The 19,939-nt window shown below is 40.5% G+C and overlaps 1 long non-coding RNA gene across 1 annotated transcript in view; it reads right to left on the reverse strand.

Moving 5' to 3' along the window:
• LOC118627260 overlaps window positions 1-19,244 on the reverse strand; it is a 73,360-nt gene extending 54,116 nt beyond the window's left edge. The window contains exon 1 of the long non-coding RNA XR_004959040.1: window positions 19,134-19,244. This is a non-coding gene — a long non-coding RNA (uncharacterized LOC118627260). The remainder of the gene's footprint in view (window positions 1-19,133) is intronic.
• Window positions 19,245-19,939: the final 695 nt, after the last annotated feature.

The following is a 19,939-nucleotide window of genomic DNA, read 5'->3' on the forward strand; positions in this document are numbered from 1 at the left end:
GGGAGAATCCTATCATCCAGGTTTTGGGTTTTTTAACTTCTCATCATATAGATGGAGGAGCCCCTTTCATGCATCTTGTTCATTTCCTGATGTTCTAGACACTGCTGTCTCGAACACAGAGCAAAGAAAATAAGCCCTTCATTCCAACAGTCTTTCCAATGCTTCTAAGCATCTGTTTCGATGTCCTCAGATGTTGCCAGACACTGGGTGCTCTTTTGGAGGAGAGATTAATGAGGCCAGAAGTGGACACAACGCCCTAGATTCTGAAAAACGTTAAGCTGAAGAGATCTTGGAGACCATCTCGTCTCATCTTCTAATTTTGTTTTTTGGAACACAGACCCCAGGAGAGATAACTGCTTGGCTCAGATATCAAAGATATTCTGCTCCCCTGCTCTTCCCACCATACAACGTTGCATCAGAAGTTGACATCAGTTTTACTTAGTGCTCAGAGGTCCTATGAACCTGTGTCTACTCACTGGGCCTTCTACAGTGATGACAGCAATAATTAAATTATAGCAAATGATCGTGTGTATCCATAAAATGAATATTAATCATTGTTATTACTAAGGTTATACTTAACCTTTTTAAACCTTTTTTGAATATAGTTTTTTTTCCTTAGGATGTAAGTGAATGTCCTAAGTCAACTATTTGTATGAAAACATGGAAGAATGTATATACTTTTGTAAAAAACACACAACAAAGACAGAAGAATATATAACCTGCTGGATGTTAAAAGACAAATTCAAAGGCTGAGACAGTATTGCTTTGGTTTCTTAACAAATTGTTGAGAAATCACACATAGGTCCCTCTCCACTTAGGTTCAATAGAAACCTAAAATCATATGGACCTGTGGTAACGTCTGTTCCTTCCACTAAACAAGCTGGCTCCCAAGAAAACATAGAAGGAAAAAACAAAAAACAAAAATCAATCATTTTCTTACTTGTAAACATCTCTAGTGAAATAGTTTAAGGGACTATCATCCCTTAAACCAGTGGCTAAAATCCATTTCAGGTGTCATCAATGTGTCAGTGTCGCCCGTGACCTGATCCAGTGCCACCCATTCACCCTCTGACGTGGAAATGAGAACGGAATACAGTTTTGCACAGAGAAGGAATCCAGGGGTGTCTGTGTCAGTGCCCGACAGGCTTTGCGTCTTCCCCTGTCTTCACTGTGCCTTCTCCATGGCAGCAGGTTCCAAAGTATTCAGATCACATTAGGGATCTCATTCTCCTTTTCTGATCTCCACTCCCAAGTTTCAAATACGGACCCCTCGGGCCACCATTCCTGGGGAGCGGAAAGAACTCTGGCTCTCCAACCAGACCGACCTTTGGAACTAGACTCCCTCAAAGGGTAGCTGAACAAATGTGTTTGCCCTTGTAAAATATGTTTCATGTCGTAGAATAAGTGGAAAATTAAATGAGATAATAGATGTAAAACACACAGCACACTATGTGAAAGACAGCGCCCAGGAAAACGACAAATATACTTATCATCAGCAGCAACAACTGAGAACAGTTATAATATTGACATCTTTTTTTAAGGAAGAAAATCAAATTCCTTTCCTCAAGAGGCTTTCAAGCCAAGTCGGGAGGCCCCACATTCTCACAGCGAGCTGAGTGGCACTGTGAGAGAAAGAAGCCGCCACCAAATGAAGGGGACAGCGAGCAGACGGAGAAGTTCAAGGGCAGGGAGGGTTAAGTTAACTGGGAGAGTTGGACATGCTCCCTCAGGCATCGGGACATGAACTGTGCGCTGAAATACAACTCAGTCTTGAAATGCACAGGAGTGGGAGAGTCGCTCCGGACACAGGTGTGAGGAAGCTAAGAGTCCCGTGCACTCACACCTGGTGGGCCAGGGCACAGCAGGGAGAGAGAGATGCTTAGCAATCACGACGGGAAACTAGGTGGAGTCCAGATTGGGCAAGCCTTGAACATCAGGCTGAGAAGTTCAAGGTTATCCTCCAGAAGACGGGGAAGCACTGAACGTCTCTCCGCAGCAGAGACAAGTATCCGCTGGTGGACTCGGGAGAGTCAGAGGCGGGGAAATGAGAACGTGGGGGTAGGCGGAGAGAGTTCATGATGACAAGGTGACCAGAGTTTTCCCCCACACTATGGGCTGGGTCAGTGTGTGCTTGTCCACTCTGATTTCATACACTTGAGTTGAAATGGGGTGGCCTCACACAGGGTACAAATCACTGAAGGGGGGAAATGACAGACTGGTGCTACAGGCCTAGGGTTACACAGACAGCGAGTGAGGCTGGGGAGAAGCAGAGGCGAGGAGGAGGCCAAGCCTTTGGCAAGAGTGAGTCTGTGGTCCCTGAAGGCAGGGTTAAGGAGCCTTATAGGATTGTGAATAAGGATTTAGGTCCTGGTAGCAGACAAGGCAGGTGGAGTCTTGGGCAGGCCTGAGGGCAAGGCTGAAGGAAGCTCAAGGGCAGGAACGGGGCAGCCATAAGAACATTTACTTGATCCAACCAAGGAAAAACTTAATTTTAAGGAGTTACTCAGGTCTTTCTTTACCCTAACTACCTCTGTGGTGATTCTTCCAGGGATAAAACACAAAGGCCCATCAAGGTAGACACATAGTAAGAAAGAATGTGCTATATGTCTGGAAAAGAAAGAAATCACTGTTGGAAGAAATGAAGGCAGAGAGGGTGGTACAAGATGAGCACCGTTCCGCGCCAGGCACTGTGCTTGGCACCTGGCATTTATTATCTCCTTAACCTTCAAAATAACTCTTCCAGCTGCTACTGTTAGGAGGAAATGGGCTCGCCAAAGTTGTAACGTAAGCTGCCCAAGAAGAATAGATAATAATGGTCACATCCGACGCCAGGGTCCAGGGAAGTTTGGAACTAGGAGCTTGCAAAGCAGTTTGGTGAAAAGACAGAGAAACGGCCAAGCCTGCAGGTGTGAGTGATTAGACCTGCATTGAGGGACAGTGGCAGGAGTGGGAGAAAGGCACACACATGACGACCCTGCACAGCAGCAGTGACCAGGACATGGTGGGCAGTGATGGGGAGGGCGACCAGCCTGGGACAGCGCTTCTAACACTTCCAGAAACACAGGACTCCCAGGCAAGTCTGGGTTTCAGCCAAAGACAATGAACTGCTTTTAGATGTGTTGAGCTGATGGGGGGTCGGGGGGCAGGGAACAGCTGGGTAAAGAAATCCTGACAGGTGGGTGGGAATAAGAAACCAAAGTCCAGAAGAAAGGCTGAGCCCTCAGATGTGGCTTTGGAATCACTGGGCCATAGGGCACTTCGGCAGCATTTCTCGGGTTTTCTATGTGGGAGAGCACTGTCTATATTGGCTACAAGAGCAGACTGACATCCAGCCAACCTTCAGAAAACATGCAAGAATTCTCTCTGCCACCCACCAACATGACTAGCCCCAGAAACACACACACACACACATTAGGTTTTTACGTTAATGGCCTTACTACACAGACAAACTCAAAGCAAAATGGCATGTTATTGAGATTCAAATGGGCCACGTTAAAATGCTATGAAATCACGTGGGCTTTGACTCTGTAATGTTATTCAATTGATGTCATTAACACAGAGGATTCAGTCTTGTAATTATTCCCTTATAAGTCCTGCTGTCTGTCTGAGAAAATGAAGAGCGCTCATTTATGTCCCAAAGCAACGTATTTGGGGGAACATTAGAGGGGTTAAAGACAGCACCAAACAAGTGTCGGGGTGCACGTGGGGAGGAGAAAAAGGTGCAGGTCCAGGATGAATAGTGCCCGACCCGGCCACCTGCGCCCCGCCCCCACGGCCTGCAGTCTGGCTGACACAGGGGTGAAGACAGATCCTTTCTCTCTTCCTCGGCGTGCCAGCCCCGCTCAACACTCTAACACTTCATTAACATGCTAATGCGTGATGATTACTGTGTGCAATACCACTGTATATGATTTTCCAAGCCTCTATCAGCCACGGCTAGAATGCAAGGACCCATGGCTAACTCCCCGTTATGAAAAAGAAAACAATATATGGCTCAAAAGGCATTTTCTGCTGTTGCAGGCACAGGGCTTCTGCAGTTCCACTGTTCTTCCTGTGAGCATCGGCGAGAAAGGAAGCTGATTTCTCTGGGTACAGAGCAAACCGTAACATGAATTCTACCAGGAGGGAAAAATACCCGAAATGCCAAGAGGTCAGAGATAGATGGCTATTATGGGCATGGGTTGTTGGCAAAAGTAATGAACAAGGAATTAGAAATCCTGATTCCAATTTGAGGTTCTCCCACTGTCTCACTCTGTAATCTTGGGTGAGTCATTTACTCACTGGGGGCTAGTTTTCTTATTTATAGTATGTTGGGGTAACTATGATTATCTTTGAAATTTCTTCTTGCACAAATCACCCGTGATCAAAGGATATTATTAATGTAACAACTGCTAACCCCTCAATTTCTATAACTATTTTAGAGTCATTTTATAGATTATTTGTAATATTCATTTTCATCTTCTATTGGCTCCAAGTGTTAACAGCAATACCTGTATCCCTATGGAGAATACTTTGAACTGTAATAGGGATCATAGGAGAAGCTAGAATGAATGGGGACAGTGAAATCTCTTGCATGGGACAACTTACTAAAAAGATGTTAGTTCTTCTGTTTTAACTTATAAATTCAAATGCAATCCAAATTAAAATTTCAGCTGTATTTTGAGGAATTTAATAGGTTTTACAAAATTCATGTGGAAAGATAAAGTTCACACATACCTTTGAAAATGAAAACCAAGAAGGACTTGCTTTGCTTAGATATTAATACAAGGAAGCTTTATTAAGAAAACAGCACAGCCCTGGCCAGTTTGGCTCAGCAGTTGGAGGGTCACCCCGCGATTCAGAGAGGCCTGGGTTCGGTTCCCACTAAGGGCATGTACCTCGGTTGCAGTTTGTCCCCGGCCCCAGTTGGGGTTGTGTGGGTGGCAGCCACTCGATGTGTCTCTCTCACGTCGATGTTTCCCTCTCTTTCTCTTCCTCCCTCTCTCCCTCCCGCTCTATCTGAAGATAAATGCAAAAATGTCCTCGGGTGAGGGTAAAAAAATTTAATTTAATTTAATTTAATTTAAAAAAAAAGAAAAACAGCCAAACAGTGGTTAAAGAATAAAGAGAGAAATGGAACACAAATGTGGTAAAACTTGTCAAGGAAACAAAACACCAGCTGGAAACACAGAACTGGATGGTACCTACACTATCTATCAGATGGACTCCAGACAGAGTGAGGACCTACACATAAAAGATGTAAATGTAATAAATTATAAAAGGTAAATTTTATAACAGAGGAACAGAAAATAGTTTATTTCACAAAGCTTCCAAAATAAAATATTGATAAACTGAATTAGATAAAAATTAAGATTTCTGTTCACACACACAGAAAAACCAAAATGGACAAAGTTAACAGGAAAAAGATGACAGGCTGACAGAATACCTGCCCAAAGCCAGCTGAGGACTACCTGAAATACACAAAAAACTTCTGGAACCAATAGAAAAATAAGAAAAACTTCTAGTGGACAAATATGCAATGAATTTGAAGAGGAGTTTACAGAAGGGAAAAATCCAAAAGACAGTGAACATATAAAAAGGCTGATCAGGACAAAAAAATGGCGGCGGAGTAAATGGAAGCTAAACTGACCATCTCCCAGGATCAAACTGGATTTACAATGAAAATAAAGACAAATCATCAGGAAGGGGCAACCGAAAGGCAGCTTGGAGGACAAAATAACCAGGGACACTGACTCAATCCTGGTAGGCTTGTGAGGACGTGAGAGGGGGCCGGTAGCCCATGGTCTGCAGTGGCCTGGGCTGGGGCCAGTGGCCTCAGCTGGAATCTGTGCCCTTGGCTGGGTCCTGTGGCCCCAGGTGGGACCAGCAGCTGCCTTGGCTGGATGCTACGCCCTCAGGTTAAAGTCCCAGGCGGCTCCAAGATGCAGAGTTCGGACAGAGACTAAATTGGCAGCAGCACTCACCTTGGGCTCCGGCAGGGGGAAGGCAGACTGGACTGGAACTGTGTGGGGACACTCAGGATTTGGAGGGTGCTCAGAGCTTTTGCTGAGTGCAGCCACGCAGGACAGTGGGCATTTTACTCCTTCCCAGGGCCCTGGGGAGAGGCGGCAGCCCCTGCCTCGGAGATCCAACCCCACCCGCGGTGGCCATTGAAATGCTAATTGAGGCCCATTAACCACCAGCATCTGCCCCACCCTTGGGAAATCCTCTTACACTGACCACCTGAGGGAGTTTTTCAGTCAACTCAGAAACCAAGGTTCTTCAAAGGACCCCTACTAATAGCCTCCAAACAAAAAAGCTAGAGGATAACTACCATTCCCTGGGCTAGCAACTCTAACGAGGAAAGTAAGACTTGACAGTGGTGTATAAAGTGGGTCCTCCCCACCTCATCCAAACCCAGGAGAGGGAGCCACAAACAGCAGAACACCAACACCAACAGAGAAAATTTGGCAGACACCAAAGCCCACTGTGATAGCAAAAATGGGGAAACACAGAAACAGAAGCCAAATGAAAGAACAAGAGACCTCTACCGAAGATGAGATATATGAGGTGCAATTAAGCAAGTTAACAGAACTAGAATTCAGAGCCATGACCTTGAAGAAGCTCAACAGCATGTGTAAGGACATGAGAACCATGAGTAAAGACATAGAAATGTTGAAAATCACAGTTGGAAATTAATAACCAACAGGAAGAAATGAAGAATGACATATCAGAAATGAAAAACACATTGGAAGGTCTAAAAAGCAGAGTAGAGGAAACTGAGGACCGGATCAGTGAATTAGAAGACAGGATACAAAAAATCAACCAATCAGAAAACCAAAAGGAAAAAACGATTAAAAAACAGGAAGACAGCTTAAGAGAACTGTAGGACAACTGGAAACGTAATAATATTTGCATCATAAGAGTCCCCGAAGAAGAAGAAAATGAGCAAGGATTAGAGAATATATTCAAAGAAATGGTGACAGAAAACTTCCCTAATTTGGTGAAGGAAGAAGGCATTCAAGTTCAAGAAGCACAGAGAGCCCCAAGTAAGAAGAACCCAAACAGGCCCACACCAAGACACATAGTAATCAAACTGCCAAAAATTAAAGACAAAGAGAGAATCCTAAAAGCAGCAAAAGATAAGCAACAGGTTACCTGCAAAAGAAACCCCATAAGGATCTCAGCTGACTTCTCACAAGAAACACTTCAGGCCAGAAGGGAATGGCATAAGGTAATCAAGGTCATGAAAAACAAGGATCTGAATCCAAGACTACTATACCCAGCAAGGCTATCATTCAAAATAGAAGGTCAAATAAAGAGCTTCCCAGACAAAAAAAAAAAAGGCTAAGGGAATACATTAGCACCAAAAAAGCACTGCAAGAAGTGTTGAAAGGACTGCTGTAATTAGCAGGAGAAATGGGAAGAAAAATAGAACCACACTAAACAAAAACGGCAATAAATAAGTACATATCAATAATCATCTTAAATGTAAATGGATTGAATGCTCCCACAAAAAGACACAGAGTAGCTGATTGGATAAGAAAGCATGCCTCATTTATATGTTGTTTACAAGAGACCCACCTCACAACAAGACTCACATAGGTTAAAAGTGAAGGGATGGAAAAAAATCTACCAAGCAAATGGAAAGCAAAAAACAGCTGGAGTAGCAATACTCATATCTGATAAAATAGATTTCAAAATGAAGGCCATAACTAGAGACAAAGAAGGCCACTACATAATATAGAAAGGATCTATCCAACAGGAAGATATAACCTTGGTAAACATATATGCACCCAATATAGGAGCACCAAAATATATTACAAATCTTCTGGAGGACTTCAAAGGAGAAATCGATAGCAATACAATCATAGCAGGGGACTTCAACACCTCACTGACATCACTGGATAGATCCTCTAGACAAAAAATTAGCAAGGAAACAGAGACTCTAAATGAAGCACTAAACCAAATAGATTTAATAGATATCTACAGAGAATTACACCCCAAAACTACAGAATTCAAATTCTTCTCAAGTGCACATGGGACATTCTCAAAGACAGACCACATGTTAGGGCACAAACTAAGTCTCTACAAGTTCAAGAAGATTGAAATTATATTAAGCATCTTCTCAGATCACAATGGCATGAAACCAATTGCAAGAAGAACATACAAAGACATTTGAACACATGGGGGCTAAATAGCACGTTATTAAACAATGAATGGGTTACCGAGATCAACGAAGAAATTAAAAACTTCCTGAAAACCAAAGAAAATGAACACATAACAACACAAAATCTATGAGATGCAGCAAAAGCAGTTCTGAGAGGGAAGTTCATAGCACTACAGGCCTACCTCAAAAAACAAGAAAAATCTCTAATAGACTATCTAACCTCACAACTTAAAGAATTAGAAAGCAAACAAAAAGAAAACCCCAGCCCTGGCCAGTTTGGCTCAGCGGTTAGAGCGCCGGCCTGCGGTCCGGAGAGACCCGGGTTCGGTTCCCGCTAAGGGCCCGTACTTCGGTTGCAGTTTGTCCCCGGCCCTGGTTGGTCGTGCGGGTGGCAGCCACTCGATGTGTCCCTTCACATCGATGTTTCTCTCTCTCTCCCTTCCTCTCTCTCCCTCCCACTGTATCTGTACAAAAAATGGAAAAATATCCTCGGGTGAGGATAAAAAAAAAAAAAAAGAATACCCCAGAGCAAGTAGAAGGAAGGAAATAGTAAAGATCAGAGCAGAAATAAATGACATAGAGACCAAAAAAACAATTCAAAGGATCAATGAAACAAAGAGCTGGTTTTTCGAAAAGATAAACAAGATTGATGGACCCTTAGCTAGACTCACCAAGAAACAAAGAGAGAGAACCCAAATACACAAAATCAGAAATGAAAGAGAAGTAACAATTGACACCACAGAAATACAAAAGATCGCTAACAACTACTATGAACAATTATATGGCAACAAATTCGACAATCTAAGCAAAATGGACCAATTTCTAGAAACACATAGTCTCCCAAAACTGGACCGGGAAGAGATAGAAAACTTGAACAGACCAACAACAACAGAAGAAATTGAAGATGTAATCAAGACTCTCCCAGCAAACAAAAGCCTAGGCCCGGATGGCTTCACGGGGGAGTTTTACTGAACATTCAAAGAAGAACTAACACCCATTCTCCTCAAACTGTTTCAAAAAATTCAAGAAGAAGGAAGACTTCCAAACTCGTTTTATGAAGCCAGCATAATTCTAATTCCAAAACCAGAAAATGACACTACAAAAAAGAAAACCACAGGGCAATATCCCTGATGAACATAGATGCCAAAATCCTGTACAAAATACTAGCAACTCGGATCCAGCAATACACCAAAAACATTATCCACCATGACTAAGTGGAATTCATCCCAGGCAAGCAAGGCTGGTACAATATTCGCAAATCAATAAATGTGATACACCACATAAATAAAGTGAAGAATAGAAAACACATGATCATATCAATAGATGCCAAAAAAACCTTTGACAAAATCCAGCATCCATTTCTGATACAAACGCTCAGCAATGTGGGAATAGAGGGATCAGATCTCAGCATAATAAAGGCCATATATGAAAGACCTACAGCCAACATCATACTCAATGGGCAAAACTAAAAGCATTTTCCTTAAGAACAGGAACAAGGCAAGGATGCCCACTCTCACCACTCTTATTTAACATAGTACTGGAAGTCTTAGCCACAGCAATCAGACAGGAAGAAAAAATAAAAGGGATCCAAATTGGAAAGGAGGAAGTGAAACTGTCATTATTTGCAGATGACATGATACTATACGTAGAAAACCCCAAAGAATCCATCAAAAATTTACTAGACTTAATAAATAAATTTGGCAAAGTAGCAGGATACAAAATTAACATTAAGAAATCGATGGCATTCTTATACACCAAGGATGAACTCACAGAAATAGAAACTAAGAAAACAATCCCATTTACCATTGCAGCAAAAAAATTAAGATACCTAGGAATAAACTTAACCAAAGAAATAAAGGACCTATTCGCAGAAAACTACACATCATTGAAAAAAGAAATAGAGGAAGATATTGAAAAGTGGAAGCACATACCCTGTTCATGGATTGGAAGAATTAACATCATTAAAATGTCCATATTACCCAAAGCATCTATAGATTCAAAGCAATCCCCATCAAAATACCAATGGCATACTTCACAGAATTAGAACAAGTACTTCAAACGTTCATATGGAACCAAAAAAGACCTCGAATAGCCACAGCAATCTTGAAAATGAAGAACAAAGTTGGAGGGATCACATTACCAGATTTCAGGTTATACTACAAAGCCACTGTAATCAAAACAGCCTGGTACTGGCACAAGAACAGGCATATAACCAGTGGAACAGAACAGAGAACCCAGAAATGGACCCAAGGCAATATGCTCAATTAATATTTGATAAAGGTGGCAAGAGCATACAGTGGAGTAAAGAGAGCCTCTTTAATAAATGGTGCTGGGAAAATTGGACAGCTACATGCAGAAAAATGAAACTAGACCATCAACTTACACCCTACACAAGAATAAACTCAAAATGGATAAAAGACTTAAATGTGACTCATGAATCCATAAAAGTCCTAGAAGAAACTGTAGGCAACAAACACCCATTCTCCTCAAACTGTTTCAAAAATTTCAGATACCATATGCAGCTGAATTTTCACTGACACATCACCTAAAGTAATAGAAACAAAGGAGAAAATGAACAAATGGGACTACATCAAACTCAAAAGCTTCTGCACAGCGAAAGATACGATCATCAAAACGGAAAGGCTACCCACTGTATGGGAGAGCATAATTGCCAATGATATATTAGATAAGGAGTTAATTTCCAATATATATAGAGTGCTCATACAACTCCATAAAAGGAAGACAATGAACCCAATTAAAAAATAGGCCAAGGAACTAAATAGACACCTCTCCAAACAGGACATACAGATGGCTAAGGGACATATGAAGAAATGCTCAACAGCACTAATCATCAGAGAGTTGCACATTAAAACAACAATGAGGTATCACCTCACACCTGTCAGAATAGCTGCCATCAACAAATCATCAAACAACAAGTGTTGGCGAGGGTGTGGAGAAAAGGGGACTCTAGTACACTGCTGGTAGGAATGCAGACTGGTGCAACCACTATGGAAAACACTATGGTGTTACCTCAAAAAATTAAAAATTGAACTTCCATTTGACCCAGTGATCCCACTTCTAGGAATATACCCTAAGAAGCCTGAAACACCAATCAGAAAGAATATATGTACCCCTATGTTTGTAGCAGCACTATTTACAATATCTAAGATCTGGAAACAGCCCAAGTGTCCATCAGTACACGAATGGATAAAAAAGCAGTGGTACATATACACAATGGAGTACTACGCAGCTATAAGAAAGAAAGATCTCTTATCCTTTGAGACTACATGGAGGGACCTGGAAAGTATCATCCTAAGTGAAGCAAGCCAAACAGAGAAAGACAAGTATCATATGATCTCACTTATTTGTGGAATATAATGAACATAACAGTCTGAGGAATGGGGTAGTCCCAGAGATGTGGAAGTGGGGTACAGACTGACAATCCCCAGAAAAGGGGGTGGTGGGGGCGAGATAAACCACAGAACTTATATGCATGTATGCATGAACAATGGACATGCACAACAAAGCTGGGGACAGGGCAGGGAGGGAGGGAGAGGGGGGAATCAGTGCGGGGAAATGGAGAAATATCTGTAACAAAAATTAATAAATAAAATACTTAAGCCAAAAATAAAAAATAAAAATGCTGATCAAATTTATTGGTAGGAAAAAAGCAAACTAAAATAAAAACATATTATTTCATATCCATTGGACAGAAATGAGAAAAATTAGAAAACTTAATGCTAAGTATTGGCAAGAGTGTGGCTATATAAACACGCCTACTGTCGGCGGGGTACGGGGTGGACAGGTGATTACGTAATCTGACAATACCTGTGAAATTACACTGTTCACGGTATCTGAGTGGTATACATCTGCCCTATGGCCCACCACCCGCTGTTAGTCTAGATCCTAATAAATGTCCTTTGGTATTTTCCAGTAGGGGGCATGTCTGAGCCTGTGCACAGCACCCTTGCTCGAGGTGAGATCACATGGAAGCCCACCCATGGCAGAGAATAGAAGTAAATTGTGTTCTAAGCACAGTGTAACAATCCATGAGCAGCTGCATGCAATGGAATAGATGCATACAGCAATATTTATAGGCCTCAAAATATAATCCTGAGTGAGGAAAATAAAAAACAAAATAGGATATATAACACACTTACATAAATTAAAATGAAGGTACAATAAATCCAAAATATGAAACTGTGTATTTTATAAGAACATATTCACTGACCATATACTTTGAAAATTAGGTTCCTGAATGAACAGAATTGTGGGTAAACGGGAGTGTCTGAATGCCAACATACATGCATGCCCAAACACAAGCAGGGCCCTATGAAAAGGTATGTTTATATGTTCATGTTCATATATAACAGCAAACAGAAGTTTTACAAAACAACACATGCTTATTACATGCAAAGCACTCTGCTTATATTTTCTATTTCCTTTTTTTTTTTTTCATGCTGATCTCTATTTATAAAGGTGATTGTATAACCTACTGATGGGTTACAACTTTCAATTTTAAAACACTGATCTAGGCAATAATAAGGGCATTATAGTGAGTTCCTGGAGTAATCACAGTGTCATGCACTCATTAAAAATTCAAGCACATCAAGGAGAACTGAGAAAAAGCCCCTCTGTGCTGCCTTCGCCCAGAGACACATCCACAGGGAATTCCCACTAGTCAGAGGCTGTTCCTCTTCACGTGATCCCGCCCGGAGCTGCGCTTCTGGAGAGTGAACTTTTCACCCCTCCTCAGCCCGGGCTTGTCGGACTCGGGCCAACACTGAAGCAGGAAACGATATGCCACTTGCTAAAGCACAAAGAGATATTTTAAAACATAAAGGAACATTTTCAAACATTCCTTAAGGACATTTGAATAAGATGTAGATATAAGAAAATACGGTTCCTGTCTTGAAAATGGAAAGTTGGAAAATATGAAGAGGGTAGAAGTTCTAAGGAAGAAAATAATAAAACGGAGAAGTGGGCAACAGGAGCGGATTGCCCGGGCCTGGAGGGAGCAGGAGGCGAGGTCAGAGCAGGGGGAAGCTACAGAAGAGACCAGGAAAGCCCACTGACTCATCCCCATCTGCAGCTCAATAAATAACAGTTAAACAAAACCAAAAACTTCTATTCCAAATCAACTGAAAACTGTCTTTGGAGGGCAGCTTTAGGTCCTTATACCAGAAGCTCTTATCAGAAAACACATTATTGGACCAATACAGAAAGTAGTCATTTTTAAAGTACTGAAACAGAGTTAGGTACTTCTGGACTAAATGAAGTGAAAAAGTACCATCAAGGGCGGGCACTGAACTTTGACCTTTACAGCTATGCCCAAGCAGAGAGATGAGAATGTGCAGATAGGCTTAGAGACAGAACACCGTCCCCTCTCTTATCCAGGCAGCTGCGGTCTAACCCCCACCCCTCTGCTGGGAGCAGTGTTCCCTGGGGGCCACTTCTGTGAAGGGCTAACCAAGCTGGTGGCAGGAGCCTGGGTTTGCAGTAGGCTTCTCTACTAGGCTATAGTCAACCACTTATAAATACAATTAGCTTAGGTGTCATCTAAAATAAAATAAAATAAAAATTACTAGGTTACATAGAATCCATATAACCAAAGGCACCTGGAGAAGAAATATAATGAGAGGAATGACTTCTGGACTCTCAGGTAGGAAAAGGTAGAGAGAGACAAGCTGGTTGTACAGGTAAGGGGGGGTGGCGGGGAGGAAAGACAATAGGCTATATAGCAGGTACATTAAAAAGAAATGAACACCGCCCGGTTGGGATGGCTCAGTGGTTGAGCACTGACCCATGCACCAAGAGGTCACCAGTTCGATTTCCAGTCAGGGGACATGCCCAGGTTACAGGCTTGAACCCCAGTGGGGGGCGTGCAGGAAGCAGCCAATCGATGTTTCTCTGTCATTGTTGTTTCTATCTCTCCCTCTCCCTTTCTCTCTCTTTAAAAATCAATAAAAAAAATTTTAAAAAAAGAGATGAACACAGAGGAACCATGAAGTTGTTTTAGTATATTACCAGTTACTGGTCCTTTAACTCACAGGTATTGAGAAAGTGCAAAAGTGCACTTACCATGTTAGAGATGATGACCAGCTACTTTCCACTGTGATGAAAACATAGCAAAAGAACAGTAATAATGAAAACTAGCATTTATTGAAAAGGCTCGTTAGCACACACACTTGCCAGTTCTGACAACAATTATGCAAGGCCAACAATAACCTCTTACAGACGAAGAGACAGACCATCACAGGTGTTAAAAAAAAGTCCTCAGGGTCACACAGGAAGAAGGAAGTGGCAGAGCCAAGACTCAACCCATGGCATCATCACTTCAACATGTCTTTACGTTAAGTGTACTGATTCTCAAAACGTATATTTAATTGCAGATCAATTAAGTGAGAACTAAAGAATTTCTTCCATTTAAAAAGAGTAGAATGGGTTAAGTTCTAGAAATTTTCTAGTTTTGATTTTACTACAGTTATTCAAGATACTATCATAGGGGAAGCTAAGTGGAAACGCTATTATTTTTGCCCTTTCTTGTGATCTAAACTTATTTTTAAATAAATGTTTAAACAATAATGGAAATGAACTTTTTGGAAGGATACTTCACTCTTTTACCTTTGGAGATATATTTTATATATATATATTTTATATATATATATATGTATGTATATATATATACACACACACACACACACACTTCATATATTCCATATATAAATATTTGAGATACATAGCAAATAAATATATATTTCTTCTGAAAATATATAGATATAATTATGTATTTTTAAAAGGTTAATTCTCATTTGTCTTCAGTGACTTAAACGGCACAAGAAATAAAATAATGGCTCCTTTCTACTCCCTTTCAAATTTAATAAACTTTCATTAAATACATATTACTAAATGGTACTGTAGTAATATTTTGCCTGTACAAGTTTATCTCCTGCAATTCTCGAGGTTTTTCCTTTTTTTTTTCTATGTCCACTATGTCTATATACGGGAACCAGGAAAACAGAGCTACCATTTATATCTAAATTGAACATCATGAGAATAAAATATCCAGCTGATATTAAAAAGATTTTTTGATAAGAAAATTTACTTTTTTCTTTTCTAAGAATTACTGAGCCACTTTTTTCCTCCAGTAAATAAGAAAATTTTGAAACAGCTACCATTTGTTGAGTGACTTCTCTGTGACATTAAATTCATTTACTATCCCATCTCTATAAAGTAAAAATTAATATGCCCATTTTATACATTAGGAAAACTAGACAGATTAATTTGCAGAAGTCATAAACTATTCAGGGATAAAATGTGGACACAAACTTAGATCTGTATGACACTAAAGGTATTACCCCTTTTTGCTATCTTTGCCCCTCCACACTTTCATTATTATGCTTAAAATGCATCCACTGTGCTATTTACTAACTGCCCTGTTAACAGCAAAATGTCTATTCTACGTACATTTAGACTTTTTTTTTAAAGCCCCAATCTTCATTCCTGGCTCCTATTTGAAGTTAAAGTTTATTACTAAAGCTGAAGAAAAGTCTTTTAAGTATGAAAGAAATGCAAGTGGTATTCCAAGTAACAATATGTGTGTGCTCGAGTGGGAAACATGAGAAGAGCATCTGCCAAATTCATTTTGGCCTCATCTGATACTATCTCACTGATCTAGGGCCAACTTACATTTGTTTCTCTCTCTCTCTTTCCCTCCTCCATTTCCTCTTCATTCCAGAAGCATACAAAAATCATAGCAAAGAAGCTGGATAGAGTTTCCAAGAATACACTGAAAACACTATCAAATAAAGGAATGGTTATCTAGGCCAACGATAACCTCATTTTAACTAAGAATAACCTAATACACTGAAATAAAACAAATCTTTATGGGATTTTAAACAACTAGAAACGAAATCATTTAAATATTGATTTTAGAGAAATAGATTTTCGGAGAGAAATTCTCAAAAGAACTAATTTAATGTCTTTTAATTTGTACTTATGCACAGGGCTTTATAATTTAGTATGAGTCAACCTTCAAATTGAACTTTTTAATTCAAACTTTTTTAAAGTCTTTAATTATGTTTAATCCTACTTCCAGCTGTTAACCCCAGCTCTGATCCCTATCTGTTCAACTTTGATGCTAATGAATCTCAGATTTCTAATACTTGTAACTAAGCATTAGTTTTGAAGGTCTAGAAATTTATGACACTCTCCTTCACATCTCTCTACAGTTGCAATTGTTTTAGTCTAGTATGTGTAACTGGTAGTATTTTCTTTAAAGGACAGTCAGTTCTCAATTAATTATGCTTTTCAAAATGGTCAAGTAAAAATGGCCAGTAGGTTTATATTTTTTTAAGCTACCTAGGTGTTTTCCCCTTATGAAGATATTGCATGCTATCCTCAGTACTTTCCTTCCAACTTCTTGGTAAATTAAGGAACTATACGATATTAGCACAATAGTATAGAAGAAATACCTTTCTAGATAACCAAACATACAGGGTAAAAATATCCTGTCTTCTCTCCAAACTACTAAATATCAGCTAACAAATACAGGGATAGCAATGAATATTTCCATTTGCCACACCCACCCCATCAAAGATAAGACTAAAAAACTGTGTCGGATACATGTTACTCCTGGGATATGCAATAATATTTTAGAATTCTCCCTACCACGTTCATATGTAATGGAGAAGATAAAGTTAACAGATAATTATAATTCCATACGATGAGGATACAGGATAAGTATGGGGTGATATGGAAATACATAGGAGAGATTGTCAACACCCCCTGAAGAAGGGAGAAGTTAGGAGTGTTCAGAAAAGTTTCCTAAAGGAAGAGATATCCAAAAGTAACTAAGAGGTAAGTATCCACTTTGTATCTGCTAAGATTGCTTCAATAAAAACGACTGACACGCCCTGGCCAGTTTGGCTCAGCGGTTAGAGTATCGGCCTGCGGTCCGGAGAGACCCGGGTTCGGTTCCCGCTAAGGGCATGTACCTTGGCTGCAGTTTGTCCCCGGCCCTGGTTGGTCGTGCGAGTGGCAGCCACTCGATGTGTCCCTTTCACATCGATGTTTCCCTCTCTCTCTCTTCCTCTCTCTCCCTCCCACTCTGTCTGTACAAAAAATGGAAAAATGTCCTCGGGTGAGGACAATAAAAAAAAAAAAAACGACTGACAGTAACAGTTGTTGGAGATGTGGAAAACTGGAACACCCATAGTTCACTAGTGGGAATGTAAAATGGATCAGCCACTTTGGAAATTAACTGGACAGTTCCTTCAAAATGTTAACCATAGAACTACTCTGTGATGCTGTTATTTCACTCCAAGAAGTAAACCCAAGAGAACTGAAAACATACATCCACCCAAAACCTTGTACAGGAATGTTCGGAGCGGTATTATTCAAAATAGCCAAAAAGTGGAAACAACCCAAATGTCCATCAACTAACAAAGGAATAAACAAAATGTGCTACATTCCAAAATGAAGTATTATTCAGTCATAGAAAAGAATGAAGCATTAATACATACTAAAGAATGTATGAAGATGGATGAACCTTGAAAATATAATACTAACTCAAAGAAGCCAAACACAAACGTCCACAAATTGCATGGTTCCATTTACATGAACTGTCCAGAACAAGCAAATCTGTAGAGACAGAAAGAGCAGTGGTTTCAGAGGCTGGGGAGAAAAGGAGATTGGGGAGGGACTATAAATAGGTAAGGGGTTTCTTCTTTGTGGTGCTGAAAATATCCTGGAATTACATCATGGTGATAGTCTTGCAATTTTGTGAATGTACTACCACCAAATTATCACTTTGAAGTGGAGAATTTTGAGACATAGACATTATATCTCAACTAAAAAGAGAAAAAAGGAAATAAGGATGAGCAGATGAAAAGAAAGAAGGAAAACGTGGCAAGAATGGTAGATGATAGCCCTGCCCAGTTTGCTCAGTGGTTAGAGCGTCGGCCTGTGGTCTGGAGAGACCCGGGTTCGGTTCCTGCTAAGGGCACGTACCTCGGTTGCAGTTTGTCCCTGGCCCCAGTTGGGTTGCGTGGGTGGCAGCCACTCGATGTGTCCCTTTCACGTAGATGTTTCTCTCTCTCTCCCTCCCTCCCACTCTATCTGAACATAATATCGAAAAATGTCCTCGGGTGAGGATAAAAAGAAAAGAGAGAGTGGTAGATGATAAAGAGAAGGAGAAGTTGACGTGGGTTCCAGAGCACAGAAAGCAGGGAACTGAGTGGGACTGAGGGGTGGCCCACCTTGCATTCGGGCAAAGACACGGAGGGCGGGTGCAGCCTGCTCTGGTTGTAGAGACAGAAGCGAAGGGAGTTGACAGCCAACGCTTCTCTCCTGACCATGAGACAAATAAGCAGCGAGTTGGTGGGGCAGGAAGTGCGAGGTGATTGGAGGAGGTTATCAGCCTCTACAAAGAAGGAAAAGACTTATCCCCCTTTGGTTGCTAGCATCTCTAACTTAGAAAGTAAGCCAGTTATTGAAAGTTTCACAGATTTTCTTTCAAGAAAACAATCGACTTAGGCACCAAATGAGCAGTGGGGTCTCAGAAGAGATTTTGTCTTTTGTCAAGCCTCTGAGATCCTTGGACTGGAGGGTGACAGGCTCTCATGTCATGTCCTGCTGCTTTGGACAGCAACGCCTGCATCTCCAAGCCGTTCCCATTCAGCTTATCACTGGTTCAAGTCCAGGCGGTAAGCACCTTCCTGGTTTATTTGTCGTTCCCTCATATTTTATCATATTTCAACAACTAGGTTCTATAGATTTAAAAAATTGATATGAGCATGTCTTTTATAAAGCTTTTCATAACCGTAAGGGAAAACGAGTTTTTCTCATTATTCACTGTATCTTTTTTTTTTTTAATTTGTCTTCCCAATTGTTCAACATTAAAAAACCAGAATCTACTTTGATGTGTTCTAGATAAAAACATGTTTTTATTTCTCATGCTTTGAAATGAATAAAATTAGCTTACCTTCATTGGTAATGATGATGTTAAGTCAGATGCTGAACATTTTGTCAAAAACTTCCAAATCAGGATCTAGGTCTCCATGGATGATGAAAATGGAATAACGCCACCAGATGACTGTACCTATGGGGGAAGGCGGTGATTTATTAGAGCACTGTGTGAAGACCAAAAAAAAAAAAAAGATGATGCTGTCTGGTTACTACTGGGTCATTTAAATGTCCCAAGTCTTCCAAAAGTAGCGTAGTGTTTGATTTCTGCTTATTAGACAAATATGTAATAGATTTCTACTTATTAGACAAATATGTAAATATGTAATAGTTCAGATTTTTTTGAAAGTTTCTTATGTAGCAGGTACTTTGCACATGTACCCTCATTTGTTTCTTCATCCAATACTCTTTTATAGATGGAAAAAAAAATGTAGTAACTCATATATATCAGAGCCAGGATTTGAACTCGGGGATTCTGGTTGTAGTTCCTAAGTTGTTCATCACTACACAATCTGCCTTGACATACATCCAGATACAATACTCCAAAGGCACTTGAAGCCTAGATGGTATGAGGAAGTCTAGACTTATCCCCCTTTGGTTGCTAGTGTCTCTAAAAATACCTAAGTGTGATCCACAATTCAAAATATTCCAAATCAGGATGACATAGAGAAAAGAGACTGAATTAGGAGGAGGGAACTAGGGTTTACTTTGTAAGCAGAACTACAGCTAATGGGCTATGTGTTGAGATGTTTCTCAAGATCAGCTATGCCTGAGTTTGCTCAACTAGTTGCCCACTAATATGTGTATAGTTCTAAAATTTCATAT

Source organism: Molossus molossus, unplaced genomic scaffold, assembly GCF_014108415.1.
Source record: "Molossus molossus isolate mMolMol1 unplaced genomic scaffold, mMolMol1.p scaffold_m16_p_12, whole genome shotgun sequence".
NCBI lineage: Eukaryota > Metazoa > Chordata > Mammalia > Chiroptera > Molossidae > Molossus > Molossus molossus.